Genomic DNA, 19,822 nt, shown 5'->3' with positions numbered 1-19,822 from the left:
GAAAGAATCAAAATATTTTTCTGCACCTTCTTGTCCAAAATTATTCAGGATAGAGGGTAAACAATCCATGCTGAATAAAAGAACAGACAAAAAAGTTGCTCTAACTGGATAGTTCCACACTCAAGTTTTTACATATTGATCATGTCTTTGCTTGAAAAAAAAAGATTCTTTCAAAAAGATTAGTAAGACATTTGCAGATTTTTTTATTTTCTTAAATAGATTCTGTCAGCATCTCAGGTTATTGAAAAGAAAGATTCTTTTTTTCACAGATTTGGTAATTATACTTGTTTCCATATTTTAGAGTTTTCTATTTTTGGTAATTAGAACTACCATATCAACAAAATGTCTTTTATTTGAAGGGAGAGAATATTCAATCAAAACAAAGATAACAAGATAATTCCTTCATTTGAATTCCAGGTGATGCAAGGATGATGTTACCTGCTACTTGCCCATGTGCAAAATTGGTAATAAACAGAAGAGACAACTTCTTGTACTATCCCAGCATTTCTGTCACTTCATGATCCATTTCAAATATGTCATTCTGAAAAAAATAGCACATGGCATATTTGCTGAGGTGCTTTGGAAAGTAGCACTAGGATAGTAAATTAGCAGATTCAGGAAATCCCTCGGAATTTGAATATTGAGACAATGTTTGGACATTGTCTAAGACTAGTTTTCCAATTGCAGCTTCAGGTATACTTTTTATCTAATAATGCTCCAAGCAGTTTTCAATGAGACATTGGAAATTACCAGAATTGTGCAGGAGAGTACAGTTCAGGAATTGGCATCTCTTTGGGTTCACAGCATCACAAAATGGTTGAGTTAGAAGGGACCTCAGGAAGTTATCTGGTCCAACCACCCTGCTCAAGCAGGGCCACCTAGGGCTGGTTACCCAGGACTGTGTCCAGACAGCTTTTGAAGATCTCCAGGGGTGGAGACTCCTCAACTTGTACCAGTGCTCAGTCACCCTCACACTGAAAAGTTGTTTCCTGATGTTCTGAGGGAATTTCCCATGTTTCAATTTGTGCCCATTGCCTGGCCCATTGCCTCTGGGCACCACTGAAAAGAGTCTGGCTCCATCCTCTTGGTACCCTCCCTTTAGGTATTTGTATACATCGGTGATATTTCAGTCCCCTCCAGGCTGAACAGTCCCAGCTCTCTCAGTCTCTTCTCACAGGAGAGGTGATCCAATTCCTCCATCATCTTAGTGGCACTCCACTGGGCTCTCCCTAAAAGCTCCATAATTAAATATTTTGGTTAAAAACAATGTTTTTTACTTAAAACTCTCTAATTTGCAGACTTTCTTTCTTGTTTTCTCAGTCATTGTTATCAAAGCAGTCCTGTGTTAGCATTCAAGAAAATCCTGTTTCCTCCCTTTCCCCTTCATTTTCCCTTTTCTCCTATTTCAGATGGTCCCTTGCACCAGATCAAATTGATGAAACACATCACAACATGGTAAGGGAATTTTTGTTTAATGCCATCATTATTTCTGTGCCAGATATAGTTCAAAGACCAGAAAGCACCAAAAACGAGCACTCTAACATTCACCCAAAAACAGAACTATGAGGATAAATGAAGAAAAATTAATTTGACATGCAAATTGACTAGATTTTGAAGCAGCAAAGCAGTTAAGAACATGAATCACGTTGTGAAAGATGGGTGAAAACAGAAAACACCCTGGGACTGGCTTCTGCTGAAAGCTGCAATCTGTCTGTACATAGGAGGCCTTTGGAGTCTCCTGCCAGTGATAAAGCTGCTTAAATGTGGGGGGCGGGGGGGTTTGCTGATTCAGCAGTCTTGATCCATGAAGCAAAAGTGATGCCTCAGAGTGCACTGGTTCACAGAGGTGTCTTCCTTTCCTCCACATGGAGCCAGGGAGTGGGGGGTGCCCTCCGGTGTAATCTCACCGGCTCTGGACAATTACCGCTGGGAACAGGAGTGCAGCAGAGATAATTGATGTCATGCACTGCCATCTGCTGTGTCTCTTCTCACACTACCACACGAAACTCAAGCCTGGAAGAAATGGAGATTGAAACAAAACTATCACTGCATGTCATTTTCATTGAGCTTCAAGAAGGGATTGCATAAGGGTTTGGAGAACGGATACAATGCACAAATGTATACAAAAGGTATACATCCACTAAAGGTCCCAAGTTTTGCTCAGAGAAGGAGACTGTCCATATTTTTTCCTTTTGAAAATAAGGATTTGATGTGTACTAGCACGTTAATGAGAGAAAGCATATATAAAGTAGAACAATCTTCAGTGTCATAAAATGCTTTTAGAATATTTGGATGTGCTGCTGACTTTTATCCTATCTGAAAATTTATGTTAACCCCCGAGAGTGAGCCTCAGAAAATCTGTCAAATATATTTGCATATATTCCAGCTCAGAATCTCCCCAGGACAGTAGCTACACTCTATTTATAGATAAAAAGCCAGTTGATAATGTGAGGGAGCAGCTGGCCTTTTGAAGTGCTAAGAGCAGACCACAAAGTATTACATGGCAATTGCAGATTGAGAAAAGACATAGACTCAGCAGAGTGCAGGACTTTCTGAAGGAAACAGGGGATTTGTCATGGAAACCTTGGGAATATTGGTATGCCTACCACACTCCTGCCAACTTCAATAGGACAAGTCCTGGCATCACATTCTTCTCCCTGTAAAACAGGTATAATTCAGTGGTACCTTGGTTCATTACATTGTAGCTCTCCTTTTTCCAAAAAAAGGCATAAGATTTGTTCATTTAAAACTCAGTCCTGCTTTCCATCCAGGTCCTCTAACCTCTCCATGCATACCACCACGGATCTATCCCATAACATGTTTTGTAGTCCCGCCCATTTTTTGTCTTCATGGTATTTTTCTCTAACTATATATTGTAATGATATACAAAGCAGAATAATTCCTATTGGAAAAACAAAATTTCCTTACCCTTACCACCCACTCTGCTTGGTTCTACCAGACCTCAATCGTATTTTGCATCAGGGTAGTGAAGGTTAAGTGATGAAAGTTGATTCAGCATGTGTTAAGAATGAGTGATAATTTTAAAGTTGTCTTATTTTCATGTTTTTTTCTAATAGTTCTTCATTATGTCTTGGTACCTTAATGCCTGAATTCTTCTACAGTCTAAAATTATTTGCCATTCTTACCAGGGAATAACTTTATACAGGTGGGTTTGTTTCTTCAGTCAAACACCAATGACCGTGTGTGCACAATAACAGCTCCTATGATGTTGGTACTTTTTTCTGTTTGTCAGACATGGCATTATCACACTTAACCTAGATACATATGAACTACATGAAACTGCTATCCAAGGGTGTGGAATGGGCTCGCAAACCATACCAGGGGAGTTAAATGCAACTTTTAGAAGGATGGAGCTACGTGTCATACGTAGTCCCACAAGGTATACCTAGAGTCCACTGCGACACAATATTGTCATGATTGCTCTGGGCTTATCACATTTGCAGACATGGGAACACATTGCAAGACTGATACAGAATTCAAAATTATCCTGATAAATCAGAGGCACAGTCCAACAGAAATATAATATTCAAAGGAGACGTGCAGAATTTACGGTAGTTAAACTGTCAGCTGTTCAGGTGCTGGATGGCAGATGACTAATCAGTTCTGAAAAAAAGGAGCTGGCAGTTACTATGGATCACAAGCTGAACATGAGTCAACAACATCATGCTACTGCAAAAAAAGAGAAACATCACACTAGGGTGAAAAAATAGAAAATTAGTCTGCAGCACTGGCAGGATCATCTCTTCATCCTACACAGCACTGGCCTGACTTCAGCTGGGGTACTGCACTGAGTGCTGCTCATAAAGAAAACTTCCAGCTTCTGGGCAAGAGTCCCCCAGGAGACTGATGATTGAATGAGGTCTGGAACATAATCTGTGAAGAAGAAAAGAGGATATTTGACCTGTTCATCCACAGCAAAAAAGAGTCAAAAGGAACATGAGAACACTACAGCAGGTGCTCAGCAAAACTATGAAATTCCCATCTTTGAGGATTTGCAACACCTGATTGAATGAGGTGTGAGTCAGCCTGCAGTCCTAGCAATTTGAAAATCCTGTAGGACTGGAGCACTTCTCCTGTGAAGACAAGCTGAGAAAGCAAGGGATATTCAGCCTGGAGAAAAGAAGGTTGTGAGACCTCATAGTAATCCCTCCAGTACCTTAAGGGGGCCTACAAGAGAACCAGAAAGGAACATTTTATCAGCAACTGTAGTGATAAGACAAGGAGCAATGAGATCAAACTGAAATAGGGGAAATTTAGGTCAGGTATACAGGAGAAATTCTTTACTGTGAGGATGCTGAACACTGGAACACATTGCCCAGAGAAGTTGTGGATGCCCCATCCCTGGAAGTGTTGGATGGGGCTCTGAGCAACCAGGGCCAGCGGAGTGTGTCCCATCTCATAGCAGGGGGGTTGGAACTCGATCATCTCTTATGTCCCGTCCAACGCAAACCATTCTATGATTCTATGGCATTGGGAGGAAGGGCTCCATGTCTTTGAGTTTGGGGGTTGGGAATTCTTGGTTTTGTTTGGTTTTGCAGGGTAGGGGTCTGCTTGGATTTTGATTGCTAAAAAAGGTCTCTGGTGGCAAGAACAACTCCCTTGCCATGCAGCGGTACTTGCAATAGAGATTTATACCAAATTGCACAGAGTGAAATCTACACAAACACTGGCTGCAGACATCCCCCAGAGAGGAGTTTTATTCAAAGTGCTGACTGCAATGCACATTAAATACTCCCTTGGTTCTACCTGATGTAGTAACAAAACTTAGCAGTAATGGAACTTCTGCCCTGATCTGTAAGACTTAGCCCTAGAAAGAATTCACCACACTGGGTTTTTCATTCCTTTCACTTTTTATTTTCCCCCATGGTAAAAGCTCTATTTTGTCTTATTTAATGCTGACCACAATCTTTATCTTTAAAGAAATCTGTTTCTTATAGTCAGGGTATTTAGTTCTATTGTGTGTGTACTACATTCCTTGTTGTTAAAAGTTTCTTCTAAGGATCCAGTGGCTGGCATTGATTTCTTTTGGGTTTTTTAAATCATTGCAAAAATATTTCTTTGGGGGCTGGGGAATGAACATATGTAAAAAATTAAACTTTAGAAAAATATCCAAGAGTAGTGGTCACCCAGTGCTGGCATAATGCCAGCCTTGACACTATCTCTAACTCACTGGCAAGCTGTTTGCAGGGAATTTCTGATATAATTTCCTTATATCCATTGCAAATTTCCTTTTTATAAGGTGTAAGGTTCTATATTACAGCTCTGGGAGCTATATTAAAGGATCTTATTATAGGACAGAAAAAACAAGATAGCTAGAAAGCTGGACTGGAAGTTAAATATTTATAGGGAATCCAAAGGGATTCCACAGAGATTGCCTTTCAGTGGTTTCATGTATTGTGTATGCTAAAAAAGCCATCTGGAATCCTAATGAGCATACCAAATACTATAACAGAATTTGGTTAAATAGGAAAATACCCAAACATAGGGGGTAATCATGAGAAAGGCACATTCTTCTGTATAGAGTTCCCTCTTGACTACAAAAAGTCAACATCAAATTTGTGTGTGCCTAGATTCATCTCTCTTACTGAAGACAGGTATAGTACACAGTCACCACAGACTTGCTTAATGTGGATGGAAAGAGAAAGGCAACATCACAGGGCAATTTATTCCAAACGGGATGAAGGTGTGCATTTTCCTAGGTCAGGTATAGAAAGATGTAAGAAAGACACTAAGCTCCTGCTCTAACTGTTGAATTCAATGCCTAGAGGTGGTGAGAATAAAGACAGCCAATAAATGCAGGCCTATCTGCAACATATGGAACAGCCTGTAAGAAGGGTGGAGGTTCATGCTTCAGTTAACACAGCCTCTTGCAAAAGCCAAGCTCTCACCTAGGTTTTAATGGAACCTGAAGGAAGCAGATTAAGTCTTTAAGACTGTGTAAATTAGTGACAGAGAAAATGAGAAACACATATTTTGGTTAACGTAAGAAAAACAACCTTCCATACACCCACAAAAAAAACCAGCCAGACATTGCTATACATTCAAAACAAAGTGCAAAGCAAAGTGTTTCCCTCTGGATTGTCAGCATCCTTTTTCAGCTGTCCAGTTGTTTCATATCTGAATAAGAAAGCCTCCATTTATTTATATAGTCACGCTGACACCAGGCCTTTCTACAAAATCTCTCCTCCTGTTGCCTCTGCGCTCCACCTGGTTCCACTTTAAGCTCATTAGTGAGGAATGATACCCCACAGGGTGGTTCCCAGCAGTGCTGGTCCTTTCCTCACAGACCAGGGCCAGCTGCTCTCTTGCATCCTGTCATGTCAGGACAGGCTGTGGCATGATGTTGTGGTGCTGGACTGTGACAATAGGCAGGAACTACAACTCACAGTTTTGTCACTAACCTAATTTCAAACATCCTCAGCATGGACACAGTAGCCTGGCTCTTTACCTCTCTGAGATAAAAAAGTTGCTTCCAACTTACCTAAACTTATTTGGTGATGTTGAACTAATAAAACAAACCCTGAATAGCCTATTTTTCAACACTGTTCATATCTCTGTAAATACTGTGATGTTTGCTACAGGGAAACTAAAATTATGGAGACACCAACAGAGAAAATGAAAGGAAAATATCCAAGTATGCATTAAAAAATATCCACTTGACAGGTTTGCAAATAGACTTTCAAAACTTTTCAAACTTTTTGTTGCTGAAATTATGGTTGTCGATTATTATTAGCCAGCACATGTTTATCATGAGCAATAAGATCAAAACAAAATAAGGCAGTTTCTAGAAAGGAAAATAAATGTGACAGCAAAATATGCCCAGAGAGGTTGATCCTGTTTTCAGAGAGTGGTTTCTAAAAGTAAGGGCACTAACTTGCAACTGATTTTCCTTGTACATGCTCATCACCAGTGGGAAACAGTTATTTGATGGTTGGTCTGCAATGGAAGAAGACCAAGGCAAGCCACAGATAAAGGGCACAGCTGGACAGGCATCAGCCTTGCTCAAGTCAAGGCATTAGCCTTGAGTCTGGGTCAGCAAGGTGCAAAACCAGGTACAGGCACAAGTTTAACCCAACTCAGGCAAGGACCAGCTTAAACACAGCTTCCAAGGCAAGGTGGGGGAAGCTGCAAACAAGACTTTTCTTGAATGAAACTGGCAGCTGCTAGGCAGGATGCACACCATGAAAACCTGCTGCATCTGCTGAAACCACTGCTGTTGTGGCACACGGGTAGATTTTAGGGTGGAGCACTGTGTATTGTAAGCATTGATGAGGCACCATGAGAGACAGCTCACAGGCTTCCCAGTGGTCAAATCTTCTCAACTTAAAGGCATTTTGCATATGTCTGAGCTAGCATTAGTTCTTTTCCCTAGTTTCTCATGCTTCAGCAAGAAATTCAAGCATTCTAAGATACTGCAAGGAAGACTGCTCTAGTGCTTTGACTTCTATGAACTATATCATGCTATTTTCACAAATGGCTTGTCATGGCCTCTGCTCAGAAGATTTCCCAACTAAATTTTGCAAACTCATGGATCTTTGATAAGTATCAAATTACATAAGAGCTTATCTCTAAGGAGCAGATGAGCCCTTTGATATCAGCGAGTTTATTACCTGATGGAGGATTTATTGCGTGCTTCCACAAGAGCCCTTCACCCCTCCTTGCTCTCAATGTGTTTATATACCTTTTAATATATAAAAGCTGGGATATACTACATAGGAAGCATTTGGCTGCTCCATCCTAGAAGAAAATTTGTACTCTTCCAGGAATCCTGTCCATCCATCATCTCCATCAAAAGCAAACAAACTTTCATAGTGACTGCTGCCCACCAGGAATCAAGTAGTTGCTTCATTTCATATATAAACAACAATCAACTTTAATCAGCCTTTAATCTGTCAGTAGCCCTTTGATAAGAAAACTATCCACTTATACTTCATTAATCATGTTTCAGCAGAGCAGGCCAGGATCTGCTAGTCCTGTGAGCAGAAACAGACTCCCCTGGGGGTTTTGGTTTGGGGTGTTTTTTTAAAGCCACAGAAAGGGAAAAAGCATGAGTAGGTGTATGTACTTGTGAGTGTGTGAATAGTTCCATAGGAGTTTGCCAGCTGGAGGAGAGGCATTAATCTGCATTGCATTACATCACTGAGCAGATATTAGAAAGCACCACAACCATTTTTCCTTAACCCTACATTATATCTCGTCAGGCTGCACAGGACTTTACACTTTCAGAAAACCTCAAGACACAGAAATGGAACAAGAAAATAGAAAAGCTTTCAAAAATAAGGTTTAGAAAACAGAAACATTATCTATTCTCATGACTGTCCAGTTCATGCTTCTGCTTTGCTTTTGGGGGCCTTAACATCTTGAGAGAAAGGACACCCCACAAGCAATTTTGGTTGTTTCAAAAGACAGACATAATATTAGATAGATAAGTTAAAACTCTTATTTAAAATACTAGGTGACATTTTTCTGCTAGTCTCTGATCCATCTCAGTTTTTGTACATTCCTACCAAAAAAAAAGCCTGATCTAATTGAACACACTTGCTGTAATCAGTGCAAAGCTACCATGATTGTCACATGTGTAATAACAAACCAGAAGAATCAGAAAGTGACCCAGAAAATTAATTAAGAAAAGCAAATCTGCTAAAAGTTTATCAAACAAACAAAAAAACCCACAGCAAAACAACAACCAAAAAAAAATCAGTGCTTCTGTCTTTTGATGTTTCACAGCTTCCATGAGAGCAAAATGAAGACTTACGTGTACTGATTTAGGTGACTCTCAAATTTTGGAAATACATTAAGCGATCCTCATGTTTTTAGCTTGGCTTTGTCAGAGTCACTGATGAGTCTTTCCTGAATTGCCACTCTTGTTTTGCTCTTGAAGCAAGTGCCACACAAGTCAGTGACCCTGTCTTTCTCTATCTTTGACTACATAGTGCAGTAGCAGGCTGGGTAAATTGCAACAACCACCATGTTGTTTTTTAAGCTGCTGAGCGGTACCACTTTGGTGCCTGTGCCTGATTAACTATGGACTTGGAATCAACAGAGGAGAAAAATCCCATAAAAGAGAGTGATGTATTTCACCAGCATATCTGATAGTGCTACAGCAGCAGGATGCAGACAGACTCAATAGGTCATGTCCACAGGCTACTGCTGGTGGGAGGCAGCTCCCCTCCCTCTGAACACAGAGAATACCAACATCAATGACAGAGATGGTAAGTAAGACTCATACCCTGAAAAATACCTGGGTGTCTGCAGAGAGGAATTCACCTGAACCAATTTGGATGCTGGCCTTAGGATGAGATGATTTTCTGCAGTTCAACAAGAAAAATCCCACTTTACACACCTGAAAATTTTCACTCATTCCCTTGCTGTACCCTGTGAGCCAGTGGAGGATCCCAAGAACCCTTGAACTACCCCAGCCAGATGCCAGATGGAATTTAGGCTTGACAAAGGAATGTCAGAAGTGGGATCATCTCTAACCATACCATCCCTGGCTATTAAAAGCATCCACCTCCCCTCTCCCTAGCAGCGAAGCCCTTCAAAACAAAGGTCCACTCACAGCCAACTCAATAGGCAGTCCTTTAAGTTCCAGGAATCATCAAAATCTTGTATTTCCAGAGGTCATCTCTCTGTGTTAGTTGCCCAGAGGGTCCCGTTCAGAGGCCCATTCTGGTGAGTCCCTTGCACGCAGCTTTGACAGCCCATCTCAGTGCAGTTTTCCTGCCAGCCCCAAAAGCTATCAGCCCTCGGGGAGGTGAAGGATGGCAGCACTGGCAGGCTCAGGATGCACATGAGGAGCTTTCTTTCAGGCATGCAGGGCCTCATGTTTGGATGCCCTTGCTGCAGCATATCAATCTCTCATCCCCAGTGTCACACACCCCCGGCTCTTTTAATCTAAATGTTCACATCCTCACTCCCAAGAGTAAGAAACCGCTTATGCCTTGGAATCAGCAATTAAAATCACAGGCCATTCCTTAGCTGATGGTGGATGCTGTCCCCAGCAAGATCCTTTCTTTTCCCCAAGCCTCCTGCCCAGCCACCAGCTCAGCAGGCACCACTTGCCCATCCTTTTCCCCCAGATAGGCAGGATCAGATCTCAAGGCCCCACTGCCCTGGGCCTCCACCCCAAGGTCAGCCCTGGCCGCCCCTATCCCTGCTCAGGCAGCCCAGCCCCCTCCCTTGTGCTGCAGAGTACAGCCCAAACACCCCGCTGGAACCCAGGTCCATCCACATACTCTACTAGTGGTAGGATCACTATCCAGCCCATCAGCACCTGCTAGTGCTTGCCACTCATTTTCAGGCATCATTTCACAATAATTACTATTCTCTTATTTCATTAACAGCAGTAAAACACTTTAATAGAAGTCACTTCACACGGTGTCTCCATTTAAGTTCACTGCTGGTACTTCTGAGAAGATGAGCAGCTCAGAGTTTGCAGCAATGGGTCAGCTGAGAGCTGCAGACCTACATAGTCACATATTAATTTTGCATTATGGGAAATAGTGAAAAAGCTCTGACATTTGCTACTACTACATCTAAGAAAAAATGTAAACTGATGCAAAGCCAAAGGAAACAGATGGGTTCTGTTTAATATGATGCCATATTGCAATTTAAAAAGGTCTTGTGCTGTGCTGTCTGACATGCTTCGCTTGGAAATGAAAACTTCTGGATTCCTCTCATTTCCTCTCCCTTAAGCTAATGGCAGCAAACATTTGAAGCAATTGCTCCCCCTAAGCCTCACTCACTATTAAATTACAGACAATTTGCAATGCAGGTCAGAGTCATGGAAGGCTGTTTCCATGTAGATGTTCAATCTGGCACCCTGCTGAAGCTAATGAATCAACAAAATTTTGTAAAATTTATTTTTTAATTTATTTATCTTTCTTTTTTTCCTGAGTTAAAAAGGCTAAGTCCCTGTAGACACTTTTTAAGGGGACTAAACCCTTGCTAAGGCATTCTGAACTGTGTGAAAAAGAATAGAACAAACTTTCTAATAGATATCTTGGAACTGGTGGAAACACAAGAGCATTTGCCTTGTTATATTCCTGTGCTCTGTGCAAACTGTGCACATTATTTCTCCTGACTTTTGGCAGGATTCACAAGGCAGATTAAAATCCTAATGATATTTTAGTTGTCCATATCCAAGACTTCATAGCTACACTTACATACTGCATAACCATCAAGTTATTGAAACTGTCTTCTCAAAAACTGCCTACTCCACACCTTCCCTTAAGTTTTTTTCATGGGGGATACATGCTTGGCTCTCACTGGTGCTGCTGTGTGTTGTACTTGAGCCCCAGAACCGTTTCCAGCGTTGGTGACCCCTCTTCTGTTTCCCGGGGTCCCACCTGCAGGGCACTTCCAGAGTGTGAGCAGTCTCTCCAGTCACCCACATCACACAGCAGGCCCTGTGGACCATTATTTCCTCTGAGCACTCCTGTTGACACAGTGCTGACACAAGTCAAGTAAAGCTCTAATGACTCTTTTGCAGTGGGGATTTTGATTAACAGCTCTGTCTCTTCATGGGATTTTTCACACAGCTAGTTATCTACCAGGTGTCTCACTGCCAGCCAGCCACTTGCACAATAGGCTAACACTGACATTGACTGTCCAGATTTGCTAGCTGCAGCACTGAGATAGGTACTGAGTTGGCAGAGCTGACTCTAAGTGAGAGGTCACTTTCTAACAAATTTTATTAAGACTCTGAGATCTCTCTGAAGGGCAACAATCACGTTTGTTAATTTTTGTAAGATACCCTGGAAAGTTGAAATGCTGGTGTATTGAGACATTTATAAAAGGTCACTAAGAATTTCCATGAGGAAAGTGAATTTCCAGTGAGGAAGTAATTTGATTGTAGAAGTTTGAGGACATTTCATCAGAGGCAAATAAAGAAGGAATATTTAATATCAGATTAAAATCATACAAGACCATTTTGCACCACGAGTGACATTTGACTGCCCTCCTAAAGCACTGTTGTGGGCAGTTCACCTGAGAAGAATGTCCGTAAACCATAATTCACTGAAAAAATCTCTACACTGCTAAAAGAAAAGAAAGGAATTTCACCCAGAAATGAGAATTATATGAGAGGCTCCTCACAATGAGGAAAAGATAGCCCAGCACGGAGCAAACAATAGTGTAAAATGAACACATTTGGAAAATATTTGAGGCAGAGAAGGGAAGGATTACAATGGATTGCATATGATAAATCAGAACAAACTGAATGACTTGGTCCTTCACTAGATGGAAAAAAAACTGGTAGTAGCAGATGGCTTTTGCAAAGGCAATTCATTTAGTACTTTTTTTTCCTTCAATCTTACTTCTTCTATCTTCATTAAGAAAGTAAACTGGGCTCAGGTGGCTGACACAATTAACATCAGTGATAAAGTGGTAACAGTTTAGGCTAGAACAAAGACAAACTGGAGATTATTTATCTATGATACACAAACAGTCCCACTTCCACCAACTCTAGCAAACTCAGGGACATGAATGAACTGATCTTTACAGCTTTCAAAATTCATGGGGAAAAAGAGAAGTACCAGAACAATGCAAAAGCCCATCATAGCACCCACATTTGAGAACAGAGAAAAGACAAAAAAGAGATATTGTAGAATGACCAGCCTAAGTGTCCTGCAGGGGTAAATACTGGAAAATATAAACAAGATTTTTGAGGCAAAAGGGAGATGATCATCAAGCTGATACAAATTTTTTCAAGACCAAACTGTGAAAAATAACAGAATACGAATTCTCAGTATGAAACTGGCAAAAGGAATGGATCTAATTCTTGTGATCCCTTTGTGTAAAGAGAGCAGTGAATAATGTACTAAGTGATTTCATATTTGCATACAGCAATATGCACATAATGCTGGTATTTATATTTTTCAGAGAAAGAATAAGAAAGGAGATGTCTAAAAATGAAAATCTAAAAGAATAATCTAAGATGTATTAAAAATTATTTCTTGTAGGAAACTTAAGATGTTGGATCTATGGAGCTCACAAAATTGCCCCAGAAGACTAAGCTGACTTAGTGACAGCAGACGTGTTCATTTTCATGATATTGATATCATGATATTTCAATAACAAATTGAATGGATCTATGGATCAACAGAAAGGAAGGAATGGCAAGAATTAATAATGGGAAGTTAGACACAAAATGGTTTAGGAAAGACTTTCCATCCTTTCTTATCTTCAAATCAAGACTGGCTGCCCTCTGGAACTGACAAAATTTGAAAAAATATGAAAGTTTGCTGAGGCTCAGTAACCAGTACAAGGAAAATATATTCACTGTGTATTTTTTTTTCTTTTTGACAGAGTCTCCACATAAGCTAAATAGGAACCTCACTGATACATGCAAACAAAAGCCTAATTAACTTAGGAAGCTCTCAAGGTACCATTTACTTGGAGGTTAGAGAATTAAACACAATGGACTTACCAAGACATAAGCCAAAGCATCATTTTTTGGTAAAATAATGCCTCGATACAGGTTTCACAAATACCTCAAAAGACAACAAATAGTCTCATATGTCCCAAAACCAAAGAGGGTCATACAAGCTTCATTAAAGGTTACAGGTATAAACTGACATCATCATCCAGCTGATTCAGATAATGCTGTACTTGATTTGTAATACACTTGTACTGCTGGAGGTTGGTTGAAGTAGATAATTGCGCAGAGACACATTATATTTCCACTGGTGCTTGTGTGTACATGAACACATGCCAGAAGATAAAACCATAACATGAACAAATCAGTGGACTTAAAATTATGCTCCTGATTTGTAAGTTACAATGGCATGGTTATATTTGGCATACTCTGACAAAAGGCAATAAGAGCTGCTGTACCCTTTGGTTGCACAAGAACCTCCTACAATCAGACAACAGAAAGAATGACCCTCCCTCTAACAATAAACTCCCTGTCTGCACAGAGGGGCTGAACATGAAATGTGCATCTGCCAAAAGAGAGGGCATTCTTCTGAACCCAGTGCCACCAGTGATGCAGGACTGCGCACCATGCCAGGGTGCCCTTGCCAGTGCCCACCTGCAACCAGCACCATGCTTGTGCTGCAGCCTTTAAAAGCAGTAGATAGTAATGTCAAACAGAAAGTCTCTGAGGAATCTTGGCAGAAACGAGGGTGTTAATGTTTACGCAATGTCCACAGGACAAACGCGGAAAGGACAATGCTCCTCTCACTCTGTCTCCTTACCCTAGCAGACAACGGAAGAACCATCAAAGTACGTGGCAAATGTAGTCAAGCCTGCACAGTCACACACATGAATTTTCATTTCATGAAAGGAAACGAAATCTCAAAATCAGAGAATGAAGAGAAATGAAAAGACTGGACAGGAAATATGATGAAATTAAATGCAATTGAAAAAAAAATAGAAAATTCAGAAATGGGGTGAATATCATTTAATATAATGGGATGACATGAGGTGCACTGAAATGGACCGAAACTTGCTGAAAGCTACTCCTTGGAACCACGAGATTTCATTTCCTGTCATGAAATCATGAAACAAAATCAAATCTCGAATTTAGGGGACAAAGTGAAATGAACTGACTGGACATTACATATAATGAAATTAAATGCAATTGAAAAAAATAAAGAGAATTTTGAAATTGAGTGAATACAATTAATTGCAATGTGATGACATGAGTTGCAGTGAAAAGAACTGAAACAGGCTGAAATAATACTCATTGAAATCTCAACATCTTGGTACTAAGTGAAATGAACACAAAGGAGAAGAATTATGATGAAATGAAATGCAATCCAAAAAAATAAACTATTGAAATGAAGTGAATAGCATTAAATTTTAAATGGGATGACATGAGGTGCAGTGAAAAGGACCAAAACTTGCCGAAATGATACTCACTGAAATCGCAAGATTTCATTTCCTTTCATGAAATTAAGAATATTCATTAAAGGAGAAGAAATCTTGAAATCAGGGAATGAAGTGAAACAAACCCAGAGAAGAGGAATTATAATGAAATGAAATGCAATAAAAAAAAAAATTCTGGAGTGAAAACTATTCAATAGAATGGGATGCCCTCTTCAAGTCACATACAGACTGCTCAGCCACTGTTAGCCTTAGTTGGCTTTGGATTGATAAATTGAATGTACAAGGTGTCAAAGCTCGTCACCAGTCTTCATTGTCCCTAAGAGAAACGCACAGTCTGAGAGTCATGAAGACACCAAATGCAATGGATGGAGTTTGTAGGTTTGGGAGGTCCATGTTTTATTCCTAGTTCAGACTTCACTGTGTGTAAAGACAAGTAATAAAGAAATAAAACAGACAAGAAATACAATGTGTACAGACAAGAAATAAAACACGGAGAAAGTAGCAAATTCTGAACCATATTAGTGATTTCCACAGTTTTAATTAGTGTTAATAAGTTAATTATAAATGCATTAGAGTGAAATTATGCCATTTGCTTTAGGAATTATGTAATGTTAGCTTTATGACTGATGTAAAACAGTCAGAGAACCAACTCAAAGTTTTTCATGTGGAGGGACAATTGTTTTGCACTGTTGTTACTGGTTATCTCTATTAGCTATATGATCATTTACCCTGGAGTGATAGCACTTCAGCATGGAGAAAGGGATTCTTTTGCTAAATTCAAATTACAATTAGAAACTGTGAGTGGTTTTATTCCCTTTCCATCCTTTGTCACAACAATCTTATTTCTTGGTCCTTCACACAGCTGAAATATGTCTGTAGGTCAGCAGTGAGAGATTAGCTTCATAAATTACCCTTTCCAGGCCCACTGCCATTCCCAAAGCATCCTAGTATCTGACGATAGACATGACATTCAAGAAAAAGGCAGTGTTTCATCACACCATAGAAAATAAATGAAGCATGCTGTTAATTTTTGGTACCTCTTTATAGATATTTTGATAAGCAACTATATTTGTAGACCACTGTGTCCTTGCTTCAGAGTTTAAGGAGGAGGACATAACCTGATCCAGTTTACAGGGCAATTCAGAGCCTTTGCTCTGAACTAGAGTAGGAGAAGCACACACCTCACCTCTGTAGAGATTACCACACGTCCGAATTTCCTCAGCAAGGTCAGAGACGACGGCATACCTGGGATTTCTCGACAGCTTGCAGCTCCAGACATGTACAGCTTAGACTGGGCAGTTGGCCATCCAAAAAAACCAGGTGTTTATGGCCTGTCCATAGCAGCCATGAGTTTTCTGCATGGTGCTGTGCAGTCACATCAACAGAATGGGTTGATGTGCTTATATTGCATGACCTGTAAGTCTTGGAGTCTCCCAGAGTTCTGGGAGAGCTGACTGTACATTTGCCATAACACACAGCCCTCTGCCCAGCAACCCCAAAGCAGAGGTCACAGCAGTTGTGCCTCTCTCCCCTCAGTAAAGCTATGCTTTGGTGTGAGTTACTCTGCAAATGATAAATCACACACACAATGAAAACCTTCCCTCACTCTGCCCAGAAGGGATGTTCCCAAGAAGCTGAGGACCTCTCTAGCTGCCAGATAGACATCAGGCTGCAGTCTGTGACTGGGTCTTCCACACAGACACACAATGTCTTATTTTCAGCAGGTTCCCCAGTCTGCACAGACTTCTCTAATGGGTCCTGCTAGCATGTTGTTGGACCCGTTGCTTTATCTCTTTATAAAGCTGTTTAGAGTCATACACACTTCTAGCAAAGGGTTTCCACCGAGTCCCCCATGTAAAGTAATTTATTTTCATATTAGTACTGTTATATCTATCTAGCCAAAAGAGAAGGATACTTGTCAGACCTTATATGTGTGCTGGTGTGCAGCCCCATAACCTTGAACCAAGGAGAAGAGGTGGTGACAGTGAGGCCCCAGCTGAGCATTGTCCTGTTTTGTCTCTCCCCTCATTCATCCCTTTTGTGAAACCAATAAAATGCTTTAACCTGTCTTTCAAATTGCTTTTTCACACAGCTGAGAGGATGCTGTGGAAGCATTACTAATGATATGGTTTGCCTGAACAGATCATATATCATTTGGGGTAGTCTCAGATGAGCTAATATCAAAGACATGGGTGATTCATCAAATTGCAGTGAGAGAGAGCAATGTATTAACCCCTTGACACACTCCAGTAAACCTGGATTTTAAACAAGATTTTTTGTTTAAAAACAGGGAAGCAGATGTAAGGGTGAGAGAGCAGGTGGTAGGACAGGAATTTGAGACTAAATGGGATACAAGCAAAAAAACTCTGCAGGATTAATTCTGACCAGGGAAAGAACTACTAAAATCCGGTTGTAATAAGGAGAGCACCGCTAAGTAGAAAAGGGCACAAATTGAGAGTTAATAAAAATATTAAGAATAGTCATGCTACAAAAATCTCACATGACAGGGAAAGAGAGACAAAACTGTTTTTCTAACTCAATCATTATCACTTGCATGTTTGCCTTGTCCAAAGCTGCCCATCTCCTCTTTCAAGGAGAATTTGTAGGTACAGATTCAGTAACACAGACAGAAAGATCAACTCAGCAGCAAGAAATGGTATTCTATTATTTGCTTGGTTGGGTTACTCACTCGATCAGAAAACAAAAGAGAAAATAATTTTTAAAAATTCCATGTAACAAATTAAACATATTAAAAATCCATAAATATTTGGTAGTTGTCAATTTAAATTCTTCACAATTACAGAAGAAATTTACGGGGCTTAGAGAAGCTACAGTGCAAAGAAATTCTTGACAGGTCCATATCTGGGAGTTTTAAATAAAAATTCAACCCTCAATAGCATAGAAATTAAAACATGCCAGATGTTACAGGGATTTGACATAGTTCAACAAGGGTAAAGTTACAAGTTTATTGACTACAGCAGCTGGTATGGGAGGATTTGCAATTTTTTTATGTGACATAGAGTTGGTGCATGTAAGCACACAAGGGACGTGAAAAAAATGTTGTGAAAGACCAACAAAACGAGAACTCATTAAAAAAAATTGCAAGAATGTGAAGTGTAAGGGGGTGTAATAAATTAAACGAACAGCAGAGGTCCTTGTTAAACAGCCTGCAGCCATACAAAGAAGAAGAGATGCAACAAAGGATCATTTATTTAGTTTGCCAGCAAGGATTTTTAAGAGCTTTCCTGAACTACAAAATCTTTTCAAGTTATAACGCTTGTAATTTAATCCATCTCCTTTGAACTGAATAGAATATGGGCTCTGTAGAGCTGCCCCCCCCTCCCAGCTCACACCTCTCCACAGCAGAGGTCCTGCCGTGAGTCTGAGCTGGAACTCGGCAACACTGGCAAAGGACTGCTCCCCAGACATGCTCGTGAGCCCATCCTGAAACCTATTAAGAAAACATTTACATGGGTGATTAACTTATATTTAAGCAATTTTATTAATTAACAGGGTGAATATAAAGAAGTTACACCTTTAGATTTCACAACTATATTTATCTAAAATAATACCAAAATGCCCCATGACACCTATTAGTTTCCTTTTTTTCCCTTGAGTACTTGAGAAAAGGGGTAAGTAGAATAGTTTTGTTTCAGAGTAGGCAGAGTTTTTCAATTAATAGCTTTTAGGAACAGCAGGCCTTGCTGAGCCATACTGCTGTGCAGATGTTGGCATTCAAAAAGTAATTTAAGTTAAATGTAAAGGCAAAAGAGAAGAGCATGGGTTTGTGGATACTACATAAACTAGATTGTATTCCATCTGTCTGCATTGAATGTATATGCAGATAGATCACTTTTTCATGGAGAAGTATATATAGGTAGATACATTCCCGGCATCTAAAAGCATCTAAGAGTAGCAAAGTACAGCAAATACAAGAAAATAGTTTGGTAGAAGTGTGTAACAAAACTATGTCAGCAGGCTGGAAGCCCAGCCTGCTACCAGCCTAAGGTTCACATTCTGCAGCCTGCATTTCTCTTTATGTCTTTCCCAAGCCATCACCATTTGAGGTTCAAATTTACACACTTTAGGATTTATTCCTCCCAGCCTTTACTATCCCAAGATGAGAAAAAAACAATAGTTCTGGTAAATTCTGGAAACATTTTCTTCAAAATCTGGAAGTTCAGAGCACACAAGTCAAAGATGGTAACAACAGTACATCTTGTCTGTTAGTAATTGTTTTTCCTACCCAGTGAAAATCTGACCAAATTCAGTCAAGTTACAAACCTTTCAAAAGTACAGTTTGTGCATGTTCAATAGAAACCACGTTTACCTTTGCAGCTAAAGAATATGAAGACCGCACAGTGGGGCATAAAACTGCACTATTGATCTGCTCTAGGGTTGGTCCAGGAACCTCACCTGAGAGGCAGATTTCTACATGTTTTCATTGGTCCTCCTGCTGGGTCTTAGTAGAGCAGAAGAAAATGGTTAACTCCATGATGCAAAGAGAGATTGGTACTATCCACATCTCACCAGCCGCTCAGAATCACAGACATTTCCATCTCAACCTCTGTAGCTGTTCAACATTTCCAGAGCTGGTTCATCTAGCCACGTTGCTACAAAAACACAGTTGCTAACTCTGAAAAACCCAGCTTCTTGAGTAATGAGTGTTACAGAAAGCCCTGGAGAAATAAAATGCTTAACAAATCTACAGCATGCATTTCAATGGCGTGGGATTGCGTGCAGTGACTTCTATTATGGTGGTGCTCTTGAAGGGCTAAGTAGGTGCAGAGCTGCATTGTGCTGAGTTCTGTGGGTGAGGTTCCCCCTCCCAGCTGGAGTTATCAGTATGTCACTTTATAAACTGCTCATCAGCCTGATTCCCCAAGAAAATGCTGTCCCAGTCCATTCAGACACATTTATGCTTACTTAGGAAAGTGTGTATACCCAGTCCTGAGAAGTGCAGTTTCAC

At 40.2% G+C, this 19,822-nt stretch overlaps 1 long non-coding RNA gene across 1 annotated transcript; it reads right to left on the bottom strand.

Moving 5' to 3' along the window:
• Window positions 1-249: 249 nt before the first annotated feature.
• On the bottom strand, window positions 250-19,540 carry LOC125322426. Its single transcript, XR_007201990.1, has 3 exons — window positions 19,270-19,540; window positions 2,607-2,657; window positions 250-2,013 (listed from the first exon to the last, which is right to left on the bottom strand). It is a non-coding gene; the product is annotated as an uncharacterized LOC125322426 (long non-coding RNA).
• Between the last annotated feature and the right edge of the window lie 282 nt (window positions 19,541-19,822).

This window comes from Corvus hawaiiensis, chromosome 3 (genome assembly GCF_020740725.1).
Source record: "Corvus hawaiiensis isolate bCorHaw1 chromosome 3, bCorHaw1.pri.cur, whole genome shotgun sequence".
In the NCBI taxonomy this organism is placed as follows: domain Eukaryota; kingdom Metazoa; phylum Chordata; class Aves; order Passeriformes; family Corvidae; genus Corvus; species Corvus hawaiiensis.
Note: the sequence above shows the minus strand (reverse complement) of the source record. Positions and strands in the feature narration are given on the sequence as shown.